The sequence below is a fragment of the Dipodomys spectabilis genome, unplaced genomic scaffold (assembly GCF_019054845.1).
Source record: "Dipodomys spectabilis isolate Male_0828 unplaced genomic scaffold, ASM1905484v1 ptg000098l, whole genome shotgun sequence".
Taxonomy (NCBI): Eukaryota; Metazoa; Chordata; class Mammalia; order Rodentia; family Heteromyidae; genus Dipodomys; species Dipodomys spectabilis.
The window spans coordinates 4,485,868-4,494,534 of NW_024870775.1; positions in this window are offsets into that span (position 1 = coordinate 4,485,868).

Sequence of the window (8,667 nt, forward strand, 5' to 3'; positions counted from 1 at the left end):
GAGAAAACAGAGAAGAGACATTTTGAGAGGCCAAATTAGAAGTCTTTATTGGAGAGCCCATGTGGTGCAGATGGACTACTGTCTCCAAGATCTGCAACCCAGTATAGTACTTGAACAAAGCTTTTAAAGACAAAAAACACAGAGTTGTGTGGAAACCAAGCCTTAACAAAAGCAAACCTTATTAGGAAGTAGCTCAGGCTGTTGTAAGATAAATCATCCCAGAAGCCACATTTTAAAATATAGAATATTGGAGTCTTTATTATACAATTAGCAGGCTGCAAGCTACCGGTTGTTATAAAGGCCTACAGCACGCAAATACACATAACATAGCCAGGAAACATGCTAAAGAGGAAAGAAACAACAAAAACAATACCAACGGGCCAATTCAGCTCCAATGGAGAGCTGAATTGGGACACCATGATGACTGGAGATGAGCCAGGAGACAAGACACAGGACACAATCACAGAGACCTATGTGGCATGGAGTCCTGGCAGCTAGGCTGGTCTGGGCAGATCCTCAGGAAATTCCCAGTCCCAGGCACTGGACTGACAGATTCAGTAACCTATCAGCCAAGTGCCTGTCCCTGCCTCCAGGGGTCCTGGTATATCCATTACCTGGGAGGCAGGTGATGGGGGCAGGGGGTGGGGCAGGAGTCCTTCCCCCAGCATGAAGAGAAGAAGTCAGACCCTACAATCCACCATGTGGCCAATATGACACCAGCCAGACCTGGCCTCCTTACTTAAAGGTACAAGAAGAAGTCTCCGTTTTAGGAAGTAGCTCAGGGGTCAGCTTAACCCTCCGATGTCAGGGATATGCCTCAGAATTTATGAGAGCCTCAGAGGCATGTGAATCAAGCCATTAAGGGGAAACTGAAGGTCACATTTTTCGAAGCAAAGCTTTCCTAAGGTTATGACATCTGTATTTCTCTGAAGCAGAGCTCTCAACTCACCTTGAGCTAAGTATCTGCTAGGCATCTCACCTCCGGGCTTTTCAGTGCTCTCCACCCAATAAGGCACCAGGATGTCTGTAAGAACAAGGTGACATTACTTAGACTCAGTCCCCTCACTTCACTTTCTTGCTTGGTTAGTTGCTTGCTTTTTTGGTGGTGGTACTAAGGCTTGAACTCAGGGCCCTGCACCATTGCTTGGCTTTTTTGCTCAAGGCCGGAGTTCTGCCACTTGAGTCATGCCTTCCCTTTCTAATTTATTCTTTTAAATAAAGGATCCAGTAGCAGATCCTTGCTTGAAGATTCATTTGGCTGAGTGTTTTGTTCATGTCTGCAATCCTAAACTGCTTTGAAGGCTGAGATCTGAGGATTTCAGTTTGAAGTCAGCTTGGGCAAGAAAGTCCATGAAACTCTTATCTCCAATTAGTCAGCAAAAAGCCAGATGTAACAAGGCTAGTGAGCATACAGCACACAGCCCAAGCTCTCCCTGTCTGCATCAGTCACAGAAAGATGCCTCATGCTGTTCTGTGAACGGAAAACACTTCTCATTTGGGTGATTCCAGGGTTGCAGGTGGAAGGACAAAATCCAAAAGCCTGACAAGGCAAAGATCTGTCTAAAAATATAAATGTATGCAGATGTGGTTTTTCCAGTATTGCACCCCTTCTCAGAAATTGGCTCTTGTCTGTAGGTGGTGTTGGTTGCAGTGGGGGCTGTCAGGCAATTGCTGAATCAGTACAGTAGGATCAGAAGCTAAGTAAACTTCCTCTGCAACAATAAAGACCTGCTAAACAAAGGATTATCCCCTAGTGGGAAAAAAGGATGCCTTTGCTGTCAGTCATCCCTCCCTTCAGGGGGAAAAAAAAAACTCCTGAAAGGCAGACTCCAATGCTTACAAATAGAGCAGCTTTTCCAAATCTGATTATGAGCCTTTTGGGCTTTGAAAATCATGGCAGTTTATGAAAAGTAACCACAGAATCCTCTGTGGGTGTGGAGTAAGGCTTGGGGGTAGCCCTCTGGGAGATGAAAAACTCAAGCCCATATCCTCCCGACAGGCTTGCCAAATAAAGAGCTTTCCACCCACACAGCATTTGATAGTTTGGCTGAAACAACAACAAACAACCACCAAAAAAATAGTGAATTCTTTCTATTGTTTTAATCTGGCTTTGTTTTAGTCACTTAGATATTTGTGATTGGGAGAAAATAAGATCTCTCCTAAAATTACAAAGGTTATAAATCATGTAAAGCAGGACAAGCCAAAGAGAATGTAAGAGTCCCTCTTCACCACATAGTCATAAAGGAAATGTAAAATATGGGGAGTTGTTTCAGTCATGAACACAGTGCACCAGAAAGCTCAAAGCTAAAGTAGGGCTAGGGGACTCACTGGCCCTTTCTTGCTGTAACAGTCCTTTCAAATCAATCATGATACTATTTCATCCCAGCAAAAACATTCCAGACATTTATCCATCTACCTGAGATGGCATGAGGGACTGAGCCAAAGCACTGGGGAATCTCTGAATCAGCACTGAACACAAATATGTGAGAGTGTAGACTGAACACCACAGTGTGAAGAAAAGAACACTAGACTTGGTCTGTGGTGCTTTAATAGCAGTGTACAACAGAACCACCTGACAGGCTTGATGAAGCCTTGCTGGGCCCCATCCCTAGAGTTTCTGATTGGGTAGATGGTAGTTTTCTTTTTTTAAATAAGTTTTTAATTGTGAAAATACTGTACAGAGGGGTTACACTTACTTGAGCAAGGCAATGAGTACATTTCTTATCAAGCATTGTTGCCTCCTCTTTTGTTTTCCCCTACCATCCCTGCCCTCACATCTCCATGACTACACTCCCCTCCCCCCCCACCCTCCATCTCACCCATCCCACCCTCACTCCTGCCAAACTTGTAAAGTTCGTTTTTCAACATAGCATCTTGTACATCTCATTGTTGCAATGGGTCACCTGTACCCCTATTTAAACAATTTGTTTTTCCCTTCCCCTTCCCAAATTATACCAACATCAAATACAGTGAAAACAGGGGTTATACCGTGGGGGAGGGACATACAAAGCAACAAAAAAAAAAATCACCTTATAAATACATTAGAAACAATAGCAAGAAAGAAAAAAAAACACTTGTGTCCTTATCTTGGGGTTCATTTCACCTAACATCCAACTTATGGTAGTTTTCTAAAATGGCATTCCTAACAAAGTTCCAAGTGATACAGATTCTAGTTCAGGGACCACAATTAGGAGCCATTGGATTTGAGGGCAATGTAATAGACTGGTAACAGTTCTTAAAGCTCTGTCCATGCCCTAATCCTGGGGACCCATGAATGCCAATTTGTGTGGTAAGGTTTCTAAGTGAAACGTGTTAACATGAGTTACCTGATGGAGCTTACCATGGACTGAAAGTTTATCCCCATGTGAAAGCTTTAACCCCTAACATTATGGTTCTTGGAGGCAAGGTTCCTGGGATGTAATTAGGTTGAGCTAATGTCATAACCATGACCCTCACCTCCCATTTCCCCATCCCCCACCCCCTGGGAGGAAAATAGAAGAGTAGACATCTGCAAACCAGGAGAACCTTCACTAAGACCTTCACTATGCTGGCACTGGAGCTTGAACATTTTTTTTTGTCGGTCATGGGGCCTGTACTCTAGGCCTGGGTGCTATTCCTTAGCTCTTCAACGGAAGGCTAGCGTTCTACCACTTGAGACGCAGTACCACTTCTGGCTTTCTCTGCTTATGTGGTGCTGAGGAATTGAACCTAGGGCCTCATGCATGCAAGGCAAGCACTCTACCACTGAGCCACCTTCCCAGCCCTGGAGCTTGAACTTCTCATCCTCCAGATTGGAGGTTGTTGTTTAATCTACCCAGCATTCCAAAGGACCCTAAAATAGGACCTGAATGCCACTACACGGATATTTAGGAGAAAGGTAAAGAGAGATTGGAGGAACAAAAGAGAAGACAATGTGACCAAGGAGGCAATGACAGGAACAATGAAGCTTCAAACCCAGTGATTTGTGTGGCTAGATAAACTAGGAATAAATTCTACTCCAAGCTCTCTGAGGGAGCTGACTTTATGGACACCTTAATTTCAATCCAGTGAAATTGACATCCAGTTCTGACCTCCAGAACTATGGAAAAATAAATGTATTTTAAGCCCCTAAATTTCTGGAGCTTGCATGAATAAGACATGTTTATGGTATGTCCTTGGGATTTGAGAATATTTTTAAATGCAAATAATCTGTTAGTACAATTACCAATCATACTAAATATGATGTGTGATTTAAAGAAGAAAGTTCAACAGTAGACATTTTTTATTATACTTTTATACTTTTTGTACTTTAGAGAGAAGAAAATCTGAGTACAGTCATGTGTTCTAATTATCTGTACATATAACATACTACCAGAAACTTGTAGAATATTGTTGCATAGTCTATAGGTCAGACTCTGTTGATAGTGCCAAAAGTAATACAAGAATGTAGTCCATGTGTCAGCCAGGGCTGGATTTTCATCAAAAGTTCACTAAAAGAGGGCTGGGAAGGTGGCTCATTGGTAGAGCGCTTGCCTTGCATGCATGAGGCCCTGGGTTCGATTCCTCAGCACCACATAAGCAGAAAAAAAAAGCCAGAAGTGGTGCTGTGGCTCAAGTGGTGGAGTGCTAGCCTTGAGCTGAAGAGCTGAGGGACAGCGCCCACGCCCACCCAGAGTTCAGGCCCTACAACCAACAATAACAACAAAAACTTCACTAATAAAGTGTCCACCTCCCTTAATGTATAGCTGCAGGATTTGATTCCTTTTAGCTCTAGGCCCAAAAGCATCTTGTTTCTTCAAAGCAAGGAAAGGATGAGAAAAACTAGAATAGTTCTTGTAGTGAGGTAAAAGTATTTAACCTAACACAGAATACCATCTCATGGTCCTTGCCATAGTCTATCAGCTTAAAACAAATCACAGCTACTGTTAATGCATGGGCAGGGTAAGATTACATAACCACATGAACACCTAGAGATGGGAACTATGGGAGGAAAGGATAACCCAAGAATCTAGTCTGTTCACAAGCTCTCCTTCTATATGAGCTATAATCAGCTTTTCATCTTGGATTTCTATTACCAAAGGTCTGGCCAAGAAAAGATGAGGAAAGATCATAGGAAATGAGGGACATAATCAAGTCAGAAATGCGGGCGACTTTTCCTTTTGATTCGCTTATAAGCATTTACAAGTTACTTGGCCTAGCAATCTACCTTTTGGAACCTTTCCCAGAGATCTTCTCAAAGAAAAATTTTTTTCCGGGGTAGAGCAATACTGAGACTTGATCATGGGCTCAGTCTTGCTCAGGCCATTTTAGCAGGAAAAAGTGCTGACCATCTATAAGACCAGAATAATAATCAGAATCCATCATGCTGACCATCTGTAAGACCAGAAGAATAATCAGAATCAATCATGTAAAAAAACATTTCACTTCTTCCAAAAAAAGAAAAGCCTCGTACCAGACAAATCCATTGCTGAATTTTATCAGACTTTTAAACACCAACTAACACCAATATTCCTTAAGAGTTCCACAAAACAGAAAAGGGAAGAATACTTCCAATTCATTTCACAAAGCCATTATTACCCCAATACCAAAATAAGATAAGGACTCAACAACCACAGCAACAAAAAATAGATTCTCTTGATGAACATATATGTCCCCAATAAAATACTCAAATTCAACAACACAAACTCAACAACACAATTAAAAGATCATATACTATGATCATAGCAGGTTTATTCTATAAATGAAAATCAATAAATATAACAAAGCACATCAGGAAAATCAAGGAAGAAAATGACATAATCAGCAATAGGTGCAGAAAAGTCCTTTGTCAAAAGAAGTTCAAGAGATACAAATAGGAAAGAAAAAAACTATAAGGCAACAAAGAAAGATACTGAAGAAGACAACAGAAGAAGTTCATGGATTGGAAAAGTTAATATTACTAAAATGGCCATTTTATCAAAATTGTTGTAGATTCAACACAATTCCCATCATGATTCCAATGACATTCCTCATAGAAACTGAAAAAATGTTGCTGGAACCAGTGGCTCACACCTGTAATCCTAGCTACTCAGGAGGCTGAGATCCAGAGAACAGTAGTTCAAAGCCAACCTGAGCAGAAAAGTTCTTAAGATTCTATCTCTAAGGCAACCAGTGAAAAACAGGGCTAGAAGTGTGGCTAAAGTGGTAGAACACCAGCTGAGCAAGCAAAGGAAGAAGGAAACAACAAGGAGAAAATGGAGGAGAACAAAATAGAAAGAAAAGAATCTTTAAAAATTCATATAAAACAAAAAAGACCTTGGCTAGCCAAAGCAATTCTGAGTAAAAGGAATAATGCCACAAATATCATAATACATGACTTCAAACTATACTACTTAGCCACAGTAATAAAGGCAGCATGGTATTGGCAAAAACAGATAGGCCAATAGAAGATCCAGAAATAAGACCATCTAACCTGAAACTAGATCTGGTTTCATCCTATAAAAAATTCAAATCAAAATGGATCAAAGACCTCAAAACATCACCCAAAACTTTGAAACTACTAGAGGAAAGTGTAGGGAAAAGACTTCAAAATCTAGATATAAATAATAACTTGTAATACAACTCCAGTAGCTCAGTAATTAAGAGGAAAAGAAGTAAATGGAATTTATCTTAAAAGAAGAAAGAAGATTTCTGTGTAGCCTAAGAAACAATTAACACAGTAGAGTGACAACCTAGAAAATTGAAGAAAATCTTTGCCAGGTACTTATCTGATAAAATCTAATATCCAAAACATATAAGGAACCAACAATTAAACACCAAAATAACAACAAATATTTCTATCAGTAAATGAGAAATTAAACTGAACAGACAAGAGGAACAAATAGCCAATAAATATTTAGAAAAAATGCTCAATATCCTTCCTATAAAGAAAATGCAGGCTGGGAAGGTGGCTCAGTGGTAGAGTGCTTGCCTTGCATGCATAAGCCCTGGGTTTGATTCCTCAGCACCACAAAAACAGAGAAAGCTGGCAGTGGTACTGTGGCTCAAGTGGTAGAGTGCTAGCCTTGTGCTGAAGAGCTGAGGGACAGCGCCCAGGCCCAGAGTTAGTTCAGGCCCCACGACCGACCAAAAAAGAAAGAAAATGCAAATCAAAACAACAATGAGAATCCATCTCACCCCAGACAAAGTGGTTATCATCAAGAAAATAAAAAACGAAAGGACTAGAGGCATGGCTCCTGTGGTAGAGGGTTTTTCTAACAATCACAAGTTCCTAAATTCAAAACTCAATCCCAAGAGAGAGAGAGACAGACAGACACACAGAGAGAGCCAGAGAGAGGAAAAGAGAACAAATGTTTATAGGATATAGGGAAATTATTCATAGCTTGTGTGCAGTCACTGTGGAACTTGGTATAGAGGTTCCTCACAAAATTACAAATAAAACTTTTATTTGATTCATCTATACCACTTCTGAGTATATGCCCCAAATAATCAACTGAGTTTACTACAAGATGTCCATATACCCGTGTTTATTATAGCACTATCCACAATAGGTGCCCATTATCTGATGAATGGATCAAAAATGTGGTATATATAAAAATTGAATTTACTTAGTCATAATGAAGAATGAACTTGTATTGCTTGCAGAAAAATTAATGAAATGATAGGGACTTCAGTAACTTTTTGCTCAGGCTAGCCTCCAACCACAATCCTTCTAAACTTGTGCCTCCTGAATGGCTAAGATTACAGTTGTGAGTGCATGATTAAAATAATAAAACAAAAACAAAAACAAACCTATCATGTATTGATCAAGTAACAAACTATTTTACTTGAGTTCGCTGTGTCCCTTTTCACTAGCACAAACCAATTAATTCACTTATCATTGATAGCTGGCTTTGCCCATCAATCCTTTAATAGATCTATGTCCTAGATGGAAAATTGCTCTTTCAAAATGAAAGAGCTGATAACCATGTCTTGTCTCTAAGATTCAGATATGAGGTAGAAAATGGGCTAGGCTCTAGATGTTCCAGTCTTACTTCAGTTGATGTATTTTTACTTCTAGCTTGATTCAAAGCAAAGACCACATTGAGTTTTTCTCCACCATCCTCAATTTTCTCTTCTCCTTGTTTCTTTTGTACTTCCTTTGTTTTTGTTGTTGGTTTAGGGACTTGAATTCAGGGCCTTGCTCTTGCTAGACTATGCTCTACCTCTGAGCCATGCCTCTTGTCTACTTAATTCTATTTTTCATCCTGAATCCTCTTGTCCCTTCTCATAGCCAACCAAGCCCAGCGTAGCTGTGGCCAGTATGACTTCAGGAAGCTCATGGTCCCTTCTCCTTCCTGCTTCCATCTGCCCAGCATGGCTCTGTCAAATTGAGACCCCTCCATGCTCATCAAGCCAAGTTTCGGTCTGCACTTCCTACTCCTATGTCTCTACAACCCAGTCCAGATCTATCCATACAGCACTCATCATCTTTAGACAATATACCTTTTCAATGAACATGTCTTTTTAAACATCTCCCCAATAAAAATTCTAACTATTCAATGTGTATCTATTAAGGGCCACTATGATAAGCTGCTACAGTAAATGTTAGGTGTAGACACAAAGAGTTTATAGTCTAGTAAAAGAAGCAGACAATAAATAGATAATTACATAGATGTGAACTTTTTTTTTTGGGTCCGGTCGTGGGGCCTGAACTCTGGGCCTGGGCAC